Source organism: Pinus tabuliformis, chromosome 1_2 (genome assembly GCF_031772625.1).
Source record: "Pinus tabuliformis cultivar Carrire ecotype Pingquan chromosome 1_2, CPIR1, whole genome shotgun sequence".
Classification (NCBI taxonomy): Eukaryota; Viridiplantae; Streptophyta; class Pinopsida; order Pinales; family Pinaceae; genus Pinus; species Pinus tabuliformis.
This window is the reverse complement of record NC_142298.1, coordinates 1,099,829,625-1,099,843,690: the sequence shown is the minus strand read 5'-3', so window position 1 is coordinate 1,099,843,690 and position 14,066 is coordinate 1,099,829,625. Positions and strand designations below refer to the sequence as shown.

Sequence of the window (14,066 nt, the reverse complement as noted above, 5' to 3'; positions counted from 1 at the left end):
TTCTAGAGAAAAGCAAGGGGGGAGAGGCAAAATCTACGCTATAGGGATAGGCAGGAAAAAAAAGGAACAATGGCTAAGTCTGGTGATGACCAGATAGCCAAGCACTAGGTGCAAGCGTCTTGTTGGGGACAGTGGTCCTGCAAGAGAGCTAGGGGGAGATTCTGCTCCTGAAAGACGAATCTCATGGTCGGGTGGTCGAGAGATAGCGGAGAACCCAAGTGAACCTTTCGACGAGCTCTTTACAACTCGGAAAGACCAGGTAAGTAAAGAAAAACTTTGAGGGAATCTGCTGCATGGACTCTTATGTGTTTCATATTATTAATGAAAAGAAATGTGGAGGGCTTTGCTTCTGTAGTAGATGACTACTTGATGAAAATTTAGCGGATAGCAGATGACTGCTTGATGAAAATTTGGCTCTCTTTTCTTTGTATTCTAAAAGATAAAAAAAAATATAACTGTCAAGCAGTTCTGTTTAAAAGAAAAAACATTCCTAAATTTAAAATCGAAAGAAATAGTAGTGGAATCTGTTGGAACAAACAATTAATTATATCTGAGGGTTTTGAAAATACAATAGCCATAGTAATGGCGTGCAAGCTACTCATGAAAGAAAAGAGAGACAACAAATTAGACGAACAGGGGAACTTCCTCGTGAATAAACAAAGAAAACGAAATATCAGAGTGAAGACAACTCACACCGAGGGTACCAGGTAGGCGCAGATGGCCCCCTTAAACCCCTCAGAATTACATTATAGTAGAAAAGGGAAACTGTAGTAAGTCTAAAATAGAACTCGCAGGAAATACACAATTTTGAGCCAGTACTCGAATCCAATACTTTGTTAGAATTCCATTATAGCGAAAAAGGGAAAGATGTAACAAATCTACGAAAGAATTCCAAGAAGGTATGCCTTTTCGAGCCAGTACTCGTATCCAATACCGTGTCAGGATTCACATACATATAAACTATGATAAGCTCTAGTAGTAGTCATATTATGATAAATGCATAAATTCCATAACCAGAGACGGAAGAATAAATTATACCCATAAGCAGATAAAAAGGTAGTCACACTACAACATTGTGAAACAAATGCATGCGCAAAGTAGAAAGACACCAAACCAGAGAAATTTATGAATTATTGGCCATATAATACCGAGTATGACAGACTTCAATTATAAAGCCCTGAGTAAATAAAGCTTGGGCTCTCATAATGTTAATAAGAACAAAAACTATATTGCAAAAGCAATACAATAGAGCCATAATAGTAAATCAATTCAACTGTAAACTTAGAGGGATTATATTTCCATTACCAGAAGTATAGTTTCACAAAATAAAACATGATCAGAAGCCGTAAGGATTCAACTTTAATTCGTCATGTTTAGCTAGGCCAAGTGTTTACAAATGGACTCGAGGTCCCCTTCTAAAAACTAGAAATAACACAGTGACAACAACAAAAGAAATTGGAGAAACCTACATAGGGTTTGACTGCAAATAATCCCTTAACCGTCTTTACAAATGGAGCCAAGTAGCTTGTAGACATAAAGAAAAAACAGAACTAGCCACAAGGTCTTAAAAGCCTGAAAGTGCACAAGTATGGCCAAATCCTTGTTCAAGGTAGTCTAGGCCTGAAAACCCAAATTAACATCGGAGAAGGACCACAGAGAAACCCCATTCAGGGTTGTCTAGTAGCTGCCACCGTATCAGAAACTTAAAAAAAAAAAAAAACTATAAACCCTTGAATCAGGCAGCCCTATATACATTAACACTTCTTGACAAAACGACTCAGAACAAGGAACCCTGCAATGGAAATTTTGGTGCTTACCTGGTGGCCAGCACTAGAAGGTGATAGCCTGAGAAGTTTCTCCATTCCACACTGCAAGAAGGCATTTCTTGGCCGCGCTCATTCCTCCTTCAACCAGCAGACAAACAAAAAAGGATTGTTACAGTCATGAACATAACAATGCAAATAATTTAAGGAGGAAGGAGTCGAAATCAATTAAAAAAAACAACATAGAACCCTTACATGAACACATGAATTACTTGAACATTGGGCAGGTAGGCTCCTATAATCAAACCAGGGTTGTGAGCACAAACTTACAGATAAACTCAGCGCGAAGGAAGACGGAGCATAGCTGGAATGAGCACCAAGAAAAATGAGTGGAATGAACCTTACGACTGGGGTAAATGAATGACAAACCCCAGAACTAAACTCAGCCCTTAGATCAGCCATTGGAAATCTTCACCGTAGATGACGGGGGAAGCCCGAGGAGCACGACAGTTGATGGTATGCTAGCCTGTGTGATCTCACATGACAGAGCAGAGAAGTAAATATCAAGCCAAGCGTGAAGTGTAGGAGGAGTCGGTAGCTTGTGAGATATTAGGGTGACCATGACGGGTGGTACCAAAAATTTAATGTGAAAAACAGTCATTCCATCGGAGAACTTTCCTGATCACCTGAATTACTTAACTATGTGACATTCAAATCAGAAAACAGAAACAAGTACGTGAATGTGCAGTGATATGTAACTCCTTGAGTGAAATAATGTAAATTTTTCTTATAGGTGTTATGAGGTAGGGACTTGACACCTTTCTTGAAGGAAGCATCGTCCTCGGTGTTTTCTATCATTCAAAACATGCTACAATATGCTTATGAGTAAAATATTTGTTCCCATCTTCACAACACTACTACATAAATGGGGCTTTAAGACAATATTTAAGACCCTTTTTTGGTTCAATTGTCTTAACTTGAGAGAAAACAAACTTGTGTATTGTCTTAAATATTGTGTTTAAGTGGGTGTCCCAAAAATTATTGTTTTAAAGTTTATTGTCTTAAAAATTACTGTCTTAAAGTTTATTGTCTTAAAAATTATTGTATTAAATATTGTTGTTTTAAAAAATTGTTTGTATAAAGACAATATATAACACAAACTTTTTTGTCTCATAGGAGATAATTTCATTTTTGTCTCACAACACTAGGATTAGAGACAATATGTTTTTAATACTAGCTATAAATTTTTAAAGATCAATTTAGTCTCTCTAGATACAATATAAAACAATGAATCCATAAATATCTCACCATTGAAATAAATCGATATAAAAAACATTTAATTAAAAATAAACTACAAAATCTTGATTAATTCATATTAGCGTACAGTGGAATCAAACCACCAACCTCCTGCTTGTAAGGCAGGCGCTCTTCCATTGAGCTAGCACACTTTATAGAATTAGGTGAATTGTTATGTCTTTTCTATCTTGATTTATTAAAATTGTTGACACATAATCCTCAGCGGTTGGGTGTACCCAGAATGTGAACAGTCATCAAGTAGATGAACTGATCAGTCACATTCCTGTATATAAACAATAGTTACCTAATGAAATAAATCAATCAGTTTTTTCTGCCAAGTCTGGAGTTACCCTGGCCTGACATGGTATCAGAGCACAGGTCCCAGATTCCTTTTTTCTGGCGTTCCTTGTAGCTCCTCTATTCCATACTCTGCCATAACGCATCTGCCTGGCCTGAACGTTTGTCTGGCCTGTACGTTTGACTCTTTGCACGCATAAAGATTCCATGCTCCTGCGCAGGCCGATTTCTTCTGCCTAAACGGCTTTAATGCCCTCTGCGTGATAACGCTTTGCATACCTTTGTTTTTACCATTTACTGTATATGCATTAAACCTGTGTGAAAGATTGAGATCCGCCAGAACATCACCGTCCGGAGCTGGAAATGTCAAGGACGAGACGTTAAACGGGTTTTGTTATTTCATTCATTATTCTGTGGCTCGCCTGTTTACATTTTTTTGTACAGAAATTGGTCTCGTGGCTGACAATACTCTATTATACATCATACTAGTGCTTCTATTTGTTTTCCCGTTGTTTTTTCCAAGCCCAGTGGAGGCGGAGCAGGTTATAGATTTCTACCTTGTATTATCAGGGCTCTCCCCGTTGTGATTGTGAATACCATTGAACGCTGGGATTGACTGTAGCAAACTTGCAGTTGCCTGAATCCTCATTCTACCGGACGACAAATAACGGGCTTGATACAAGAAACTCGATCCGCGAACAAGAAAACTCCATGTGGAGCACAGTCGCTTGCAATTCCATGGATGACAAGATACCTAAAACGGAGAAAGAAACCTCGACTCCATCCTGACGTGGTTGGTCCTCTCTACTCTGATGGTCGTTTGTGGTGACTTGTCAAAAGGAGGTCACGAGTTCGATCGACCGCATGAAAAGGAGAAATGAGAAGCCATTAACTCCGCCGTTTCTCCCACGCGCTCGCCTTGCCCTGCAACACTCGGCCCACTCATAATCTCGATACCCAAAAGCCACTAAAACGCCACCATTGATTAAACGTGACATTGCAGAGAGTGAACGGGGCCACCGGAGCTGAATAGCATTTACATTGAAGTTTGAGCCAAGACAGAACCAATCCTAATCACCATTTTGGTAGTCCACAATACGTGTTGAGTTCCTATTATTGCACAGTTTATATAAGTAGTTTTCAAAGCATTCAAAGTATTGCGCAGTTTATATATATCAGTCAAAGTGTTTTATATATCAAAGCATTTGTGGTATTGCGCGTTTTATAGTAGTATTACACAGTTTTTTTTGAATGGTAATGCTGCATTGAAAAGTTATCATTTCAATGAAATGTTGATGCTTCTATCAAACATTAGAGGGATTTGAAGGCTGTGACATAAGGAAGTTTTTTTATCAGCAGAAGAATTTTTTACAGAATGCATTCAATCATCTCTATGGTAGGAATAGTTCTCACTGGCAAAGAGAACTATCCTGAATGGTCCCGGATGATAAAACACACCCTCATCTTCAATGAGTTGTGGAAGGGAGTGTGTGTCGGAGAAGGAGACAATGACCCAGTACAGCCTACATCAGACAAAGAGCTTGTCATTTGGGATAACAAGAACAGCAAAGCATATGCATTAATCGCAGCATCTGTAAATGAAGAAGTAAGTCGCCATATTTCATCATATTCAACTGCCTTTGAAGCTTTACAAAAAATCAAAGAACTCTATGACTCACATTCTGCACTTGAAGTTGTTCAGCTCATGATTAAACTCTTCACTCTTGAACTGAAAAATAATGATCCTCTTGCTCTTGCATCTGAAGTTAAATCCATAATTCATGACATCAAATCCACTAAGGTTGAGCTTGATATCCCTCTTATTGCTTTTCTCAAGGCACTCTATCCTACTTACTCCAATTATCTTGAGTCTTTACAAGCAAATGGAAATCTTAAAGATATAACCTTTGACTCTCTTGTGAAAAAGTTTGCTGAAAGAGAGAAAGCCTTTGGAAAGAAGACAGTCCCTGAATCTTCTGAAGAGACTGTTTGCCTTGCTCATAAAGAAAAGCATCCTGCTCAATATTCTACAAGAGGAAGAGGTGGACGAAGAGGAAGAGGAAGATACTTCAGAGGCGGGGGGGCAGACATTCTCAAGGAGAAAAGGCAGATCTGCATTGCATTCGCTGCAAATGAAATGGATCACATGTTGCTTCTACATGCAAGCTACCATGGGACAAAATTGAGCAGAAACGAAATCAGCAGAAAGGTCAAATTGATGATACAGACAAAGGTAAAGCACCTAAATCCGCTCACTATATTGAGGCACAATGCAACATTGGAGTAAATGAAGATTTCTTTAATGCTTCACTTGCTTCTTCGAAAAATGATTGGTTGCTTGATTCAGGAGCAACCTGTCATATGACTCATAGGAAAGATTTTTTTGAACATTTCACTGACAATGTTGATGGAGCAGTATACTTTGCAGATCAGTCAAAAATCAAGCCATTAGGGCTTGGCACAATCAGGCTTAAACTGCTTGGTCTTCCAGACTTTCTTCTGGATCATGTTCTATATCTCCCACAGCTCAAGAGAAACTTGTTGTCCTTGGTCCACATCCGTCAGCAAGGTCACTCCATTCATATGTTTGATGGCAAGCTTGAGGTAAGAAAAAGCATCTGACCACTCACTTGTCATGAGGGGAATAGAAGAAGAAAGACTTCTCAAACTGCAAGGAGCCTCTGCTCATGCACAACATTTCTCATATATTTCTCATCATGAAGAAGGTACACTTCCATCAAGTTTATTATGGCATGCTAGATTTGGACATTTAAACTATGACAGTCTCCGCTTATTGAAGAAAAATGGTGTTGCTGGTTTGCCTACAATTCCTAGAAAACATAAGCAATGTGATGCTTGCATTCTAGGAAAGCATAGCAAACAATCTTTTCATGTTTCACATTCAAGAGCACATAGGAAGCTTGAACTCATTCATTCAGATTTATGTGGTCCAATGCCTGTTCCTTCTGCAAATGGAAATAAATATATCATGACATTTATTGATGATTACACCAGAATGTGTTGGGTTTATTTATTGAAGAACAAATCTGATGCTTTTCAAACATTCAAGAATTTTCATAAATGGATTGAAAATGATGCAAAATCTCATATTGGGTCTATTCGCACTGATAATGGAAAATAATATACATCAAATGAATTTGACAACTATCTTCTCCAACATGGAATCAAACATCAAACAACTGTACCTTATAATCCCCAACAGAATGGTGTAGCAGAAAGAATGAATAGAACAATCTTGAATATGGTACGATCCATGCTTTTCTCCAAAATGTAAAGATAATGTTTTGGGCTGATGCTGTTCTATGTGCTGCATATAGAAAGAATAGATGTCCATCTAGTGCTATAAGAAACAAGACTTCTTATGAATTGTGGTATGGACATGTTCCTTCGGTAAAACATCTCACGATCTTTGGTTCCACCTGTTATGCTTTAATACCAAAGGTACATAGAAACAAACTTGGTGCTAGAAGTCATGAGTGTATCTTCCTGGGGTATTCAAACACATCTAAAGCATATCGCCCCTATGATGAAGTAAATAAAAAGTTTGTTGTATCTAGAGATGTCATTTTTCTTGAATCATCCAAATCTGACAATGTTGTTGAGCGACAACTTGATCGCTTGGATAGATTCGCAAAAACAAAATCATTTCAAGAATTTGATAATCAGATTCCACATCTTGAAGGGGGGATTCCTATACTAGAACAACATGTGGAATCTTCTTCTGAAGAACAATCTCCCCTGCATGAAACTCCAACAATTGATGATGCTTTAAGTGATGCAATTGATAGAATTGGGAGACTCAATCTTGATTCAGTCCCAACTCAATCAACAGAGCAGCCTGGACCATCTTAGAAAGGTCCCCCAAAGTGGCTAACAAAGACACTTGAAAGTGTTCATCCTGATGAAATTGGAAAAATAGGAACCAGAAACTCAAACGACAAAATGGAGGTGATGTAGATGACTCTAATTCACCTGTTGATATGGATGTTACTTATGATTGTGAATTGAACTTGTCTACAGATTTTGAACCAACTTCCTTCAAAGAAGCTGCTTCTCATGATGAATGGAAAGAAGCGATTCAAAAGGAGTATGATGCCCTCATAAAGAATGGCACTTGGAAGCTGGTTGATCCTCCATTTGGAACCAAACCAATTCGCTGCAAGTGGGTCTACAAGAACAAATACAAAGCTGATGGCTCACTTGACAAGCACAAAGCTAGGCTTGTGGAAAAAGGTTTTGCACAGAAGGAAGGGGTCGATTATGAGGAAAATTTTGCCCCCACAGCAAAATGGGCCACCATCCGGACACTCTTTGCACTAGCTACTCAGAACGGTTGGAAAGTCCATCAAATGGATGTAAAAACTGCATTCTTGAACGGAGATCTAAAAGAGAATGTTTTTATGTCCCAGCCTGAAGGATTTACTGTTAAAGGACATGAACATAAAGTATGCAAACTTGTGAAGTCCTTGTATGGCCTCAAACAAGCATCACGAGCTTGGTATGAAAAACTAACAGAGCATCTTCTGAAACTCAACTTCAATCATTTTGATCTTGATGATGCAACTTTATTTGTCAAGAAAGTTGGCAAAACAATTGTATATCTTGTGGTATATGTAGATGATCTTTTAATGATAATGAAAGCTATATTGCATCCATAAAGAAAGAATTAGGAAAAAGTTTTGAAATGACTGATTTGGGATATGTTCATTATTATCTTGGCATTGAAGTAACCCAACATCCAAAATCCATATTTCTTTCTCAAAAGAAATAAATTGGAGATTTGTTAAACAGATTTGGCATGACAGAGTGTAATCCTCTTTCTACTCCAATGGAACAAAACTTAAAGCTCACATCTATTGAAGGAAAGGAATTTGAGGATGCAACAAAGTATAGACAACTTATAGGAAGTCTCATCTACCTCACTACTACCAGACCAAACATTTCATTTGCTGTTGGAATCCTCTCCAGGTTTATGCAAAAGCCTTATGAGGGACATTGGTCTACTGCAAAAAGAGTTCTAAGGTACTTGAAGGGAATTCATGACCTTGGAATCAAGTATACACAGGTGAACGACTTCAGCTTGATTGGATACTTTGATTCAGACTTCGATGGAGACAAAGAAACTGGAGTATCTACTTCAGGATATGCTATGAATCTTGGATCAGGAGCTGTCTCTTGGAGATCACGCAAACAATCAGTTCCAACAGATTCCACAACAGAAGTAGAATACGTGGCAGCAGCTGAAGCAACGAAAGAAATTGTGTGCCTCAGGAAAATTCTTGAAGATTTGCAGGTAAAACAAGTACAATCAACTCCACTCATGATTGACAACACCTCTGCAATAAAGTTGGCCAAGAACCCAAAGTTCCATGATCGTACTAAGCACATCAATACTAAATATCATCTGATCCGACATCATGTTGAGGCCAAAACAATCCATCTCCATCATTGTTCCACAAATGAGCAAATTGCAGACATCTTCACCAAAGCGCTTGGAAGAGAAAATCTTGAAAGATTCAGAACGATGCTTGGACTCACCAACATCCCTTCAGATTAAGGGGGGGAATTGTTGACACCTAATCCTCAGCGGTTGGGTGTACCTGGAATGTGAACAGTCATCAAGTAGATGAACTGATCAGTCACATTCATGTATATAAACAATAGTTACCTAATGAAATAAATCAATCAGTTTTTTCTGCCAAGTCTGGAGTTACCCTGGCCTGACAAAAATATAATTCCAATCTGAATTTCATATGAAATTTCAAGTTTCCTAATAATTTCATAAATTTCCAACATGTTTGGGATACAATTCTCTGTTGTGGCCCATTCATAAGAGAGTTCTTGAGAAGCACCATTTATAAATAATTCAATGCTTCCATAGCTTAAGACTCTTGTTTACAAATATTCTGTCATTGGGTATTGTGACAAACAAAAAAAAGTGAAGGAAAAGATGTAAATTTTTAACAACTCCTCACTTCCAGAAAAATGTTGTTCCACGTGAATTTGAGGATTCTTTAAAACTCATATTCTATATAAAAAATTGTTCCACCTAAATTTGAGGATTGTTTAAAACTTATATTCTAGCTTTGAAACAGAACATGCTAATTTGTTTGCAAACAATATAACACAAATTACTTCAAAATATCAAGGCAACGATTGCATGTATAAGCACGATGCCAGTACCATGCTAAATTTGTAAAAATCATATAATGATATCTAAGACAAGTCAATTATGAGTTTTGAAATCATATCCTTTAGAATTTATTATCGCATTCCTATACTATCAAATAAATTTGCACTTCCTATCCTCTGCAATTAAGAATAGTTTTAGTTATGACATAATGTTCATCTGCTAGACTTAATCCTATCATAGCATGTATCCAAATATTTTGTCGCTTCACATTTTTTCTTGAAGATCGGTATACACAACAAAATGCACACGAAGGAAGTACTTTACCTTGCCCGAAACTGGATGTAAGAATTATCTTTGTGCACTTGCATGTGATCGCCATTAAACTTGCACTCAGCAGTATTCTCTTTCCCTTTCATCTTAGACATGGGACAAAATGATCAAAATGCCTAAAAATCCAATATATAGTGGAACAAAGTTAAAATGAAGAATTTATACATTATAAGTTTTCAACATGGTTTGTATTTTGGCAATATAAAAAAACATTTTTTTCATAAATGATGCATACAAAAGGACTTATTTCTAAGGGGAAGCTAGAAATCTCCATAGTAATATTACTATCGGGAGTGACCACTAAAGGCATATTACACTTTGATACCAAATTTCAAGTTATGCCTTTCCAAAAAATGGGAAAAAGATTAATTATGTTTGTAGAAGAAGGTGGGATGTTGTTTCTAGGAGAAGTCTTCAATAAGCAACTTGACATGACAACTTGTACAATGTGATTCCATTCGGAATGTGGATCACAAGGTGAGGATTAGAAGATAACATTGCTAATCCACATAGACGTTAACAACTACCCAATGTAGTTCCCTTGATTCAGGTAGATATTTAGACAAAGTGGCATGGAGAAAGCTCAAAACTCAAAGTGGTGGAAAGGCGATGAACTTGACATCAGATCAAAGTGCTCATCGCCCTAATTCCAACAATGCGAACACACTCCAATCTGAGTTTAGATGAAGGATATAGAAGCAGTCAATGCTAGGTTGACTTTTGATGACTGGGTAGGCTTAACAAAGACGCAATTTGACCTTTTTCGATAGATGAAATCCGGCCAACTCCGACTAGATTGCGGGCAAAATTGTTGCCCCGTTAAAATGACCCCTTCGGTAAAAAAAAACGAATTTCCAAAAATGCATAATTTGATTTATTAACAAAAAAAAATATATAAAAAAATGGGGTGGCTGGCCACCAACCCCACCACCCCAACTCATAACCCTCATCTGCATATAATCAACCTATATAGTGGAGGGATGGGCCACGACCCCCAGCCCCTCCCACGGAACCACCACAACCGTCCGACGGAATGGGGCTTACCTAACAAGAAACATCATAAATGGGTGCGTTGGCCCTTGGGGAATGGACCCAACCAAAAGCACACCCAACATGCAACTTAATGCATGACCAAACCAAAACTCTATTTAAAAAAAAAAAAATTGGTTTATGATGTAAAAAAAAAAGGAGGCGGGATTTGACCACCTGACCTCCTCCTTATTAATCGGATCCCAAACCAATGCACCACAACAGGAACTTGGGAAAATCCGCCAGCGATTTTATACTTAAACGCAATTTTTCAGTGTGCCCAGGCAGAGGAGGCAGTGCACGCAGTTCAAGGCATAATTTTGCAAGAGGGCCGAATTTTTACTTTGTCAAAATTTGACAAATTTTATATGGTTTCAACACTTCTCAACGCCATGAACACAATGCAATTGCCCATTTCTCCATCATAGTTTTGCATTTTTTAGCCATTTTTCAGTATAGAAGTATAAAACTCCTTTTTGTAACTGATGCTTGTACTATTCTTTCTCATGCCACTTAATGAATGAAGGCCTCCCCATTGATCGAGGAGGGCCCGAAGATGAAGTCCAATTCAGATGAACTCCGTTATCATGTCTTATTGTCTTCTCTCATGCTTTATGTGTTTCTCCTCTTCTCTCTTTGCACATTAAGTTTTCTATGTTAAGCTCAATTTATGCATGTAATTCTTTAACACATCTATAAGAAAAATATTTTGGATCATGTGGTACCAGAGTAGGTCTTTTTTTAGATGTGAATTTCATGTTTGTATGCTAACAAGAAACAACATCTGAAGAGGTGAAGGCAAACTAAAGTCTTTCAATCCTGAAGCGGGGCGTGCACATCAAAGGAGAAACATGACAAATGAAGAGGCTTGTCATGAAGAGGAGTGCAATTTTCGCAAAACCTTCTATACAATTGAAAAGAATGTTGGTCAGTTGCTTTCAATGCTGGAGAAAGAATAAGAGAGTGTTGGCATTTTGGCATAGGTGTGGCCCTATGGTATAGGTGTTGTCCTTGATGGCAACTCATTTTGGTGTCAGACCTCAGTTCAGGTGCTCAGAATGAAAGAAATCTTGTATACGCAGGTTCACCTTGCCGAAGACGCATATACACGCAGGTTATACGTTCAGAAGTCGTGTATGCGTATACACGCACATTTATGCACAGATAAGCGCGTACATCGTGGGAAACTTATTTTTGGTCCATGGTTGTTAGTCCTTGGAATTTGAACCTATGGTTTTGACCAAGGTATCTTGTCAGAAGTGTTGACCCTAGGTTTTGGGCCCTTGGTATTGGTTTATTATGGTTTTGGACCATGGTATTGTGGATGGCCTAAAATTATAAAAGATGAAGGAGATCATGTGACAAGGCATCATTTGAATTATTATTGAATATCTAATAATGTATGAGATCTGAAATATTAGTGATTAGCATTGTGGAGTAGATCTGGATCTGAATGAAGGAGGAACCTTAGCGAAAAGAAGGATAAGTTCTATTGATGGGTCATAATCTATTGAATGATAATATCTTTGCATGATTTCGACCTGTTATATGCGTGATCTATAAATCTGATAATCTGGGTTAATCAGTGCCTGAATAGTTGAAAGAGTGAATTATGTTTGTAGATCTGTACACAGGTTTAGTTCAGCTAAGGCGCGTATATACGCAGGTTCAGTGAAGTAAAACAGTGTATACACAGGTTGTTCCATACGCAGAAGCGTATGCACGCAGGTTTCAGGCCATTAAAGTAGCGTATACATTTTGAGTTGTGTTTTTGCTACTTCTGTTTATTGCTGCAGTGTTCTGGGTTCAGTTTTGGTGTGTGGTACTGTTACTGTGATCTGGGTATAGTCATCAGAGATGTGTTTATGTTGATTTAGTTTTTGGTGAAAAGGTGATTGGTTGATGCAGAAATTCTTGATGGTTGATTGATGTTATTTGTGGATCCCGTCTGAAAATTTATGAAACGAGGTCCTTGAGAGAAAGAGAAGGTTGTAGCCTTTTGTAGGCTAGCACCTACGTACTAGTATCTTGGCTAGTGTAAGAGCTAAGGGGGTTGTAGCTCCCTTCCAGGAGAAGCTGAAAACGAGAGAGAGTTGTAGCTCTCTGCAGGTTGCAGCCTGTGTACTGGTAAAAGGACTGCACCAGTACATTTGGAAAAAAGAAAAGAAAAAAGAGAGAAGTTTCTAATTAAAGAAAAGATAGAGACGAACTGCAGTGGGTGGTTTTCACCCACATTGGGTTTCCACCTTATATCTTGTGTTCTTGTGTGTGATTGTCTTTCTTCTCTGCTTTACTATTTCTGGTTACTAGTTATTTGCTTCTGAATCACAGATTAATAACTGACATCTGAAAGATAAATCAAATTATAAGTCTGCTTTGTATATGCGGCTTTCATTATCTATAGTTGCGTATATACGCAGTTTTTATTAAGAGAAGTAGCATATATCATCTGGAATTGGAAAGGAAATATTTGACTTGATAATACTGATTCACCCCCCCCCCCCTCTCCGTATTATCTCCAACAATTGGTATCAGAGCAGGTCCTTCTGCAGAAGCTTGATAGCTTGAAGGAAGATCCTTCATCATGAGCAACTACGAGAGGGAAGCATCAATCAGGCCACCGGTTTTTGATGGGACAAACTTCGTATATTGGAAGGTAAGAGTTACTGCCTATCTTCAATCGTTGGGTACAGAAGTCTGGGATATCATAGATACAGGATATACTTTTCCAGCAGCAACTCCTACAGATCCGGCTGAGAAGAAGAAATATGAAACAAATGCAAAGGCAGTTAATACTCTATTGGGATGTCTATCTCAATCAGAATTCGTGAAAGTTATGCAGTTAAAATCAGCAAAATAAATATGGGACAAGATTGTCTGAAGCTATGAAGGAGATGATCAGGTAAAATGAGCAAAACTTCAAACCCTCAGGATTCAGTATGAAAATCTCAAGATGTATAATGATGAAAGTGTGGCTAACTATTTTCTTCGTGTAGATGAGATTGTTAATTGTATGAAAAATTTGGGTGAAGAAATAAAAGAGGCTGTTGTGGTTGAAAAAGTTCTAAGATCTTTGTCCCCTAGGTTTGAATCTAAAGTTTCTGCAATAGAAGAAAAGGAGAATCTACAAAGCCTTAAAATGTCACAGCTGCACGGTATTCTAACTGCTTATGAAATGAGGAAAGGAGGACCATTAG

General features: G+C 38.0%; 1 non-coding gene across 1 annotated transcript; it reads right to left on the bottom strand.

Annotated features, from left to right (window-relative positions):
- Positions 1–3,139: 3,139 nt before the first annotated feature.
- On the bottom strand, positions 3,140–3,211 carry TRNAV-UAC (transfer RNA valine (anticodon UAC)). Its single transcript has one exon. It is a non-coding gene; the product is annotated as a tRNA-Val (tRNA).
- Between the last annotated feature and the right edge of the window lie 10,855 nt (positions 3,212–14,066).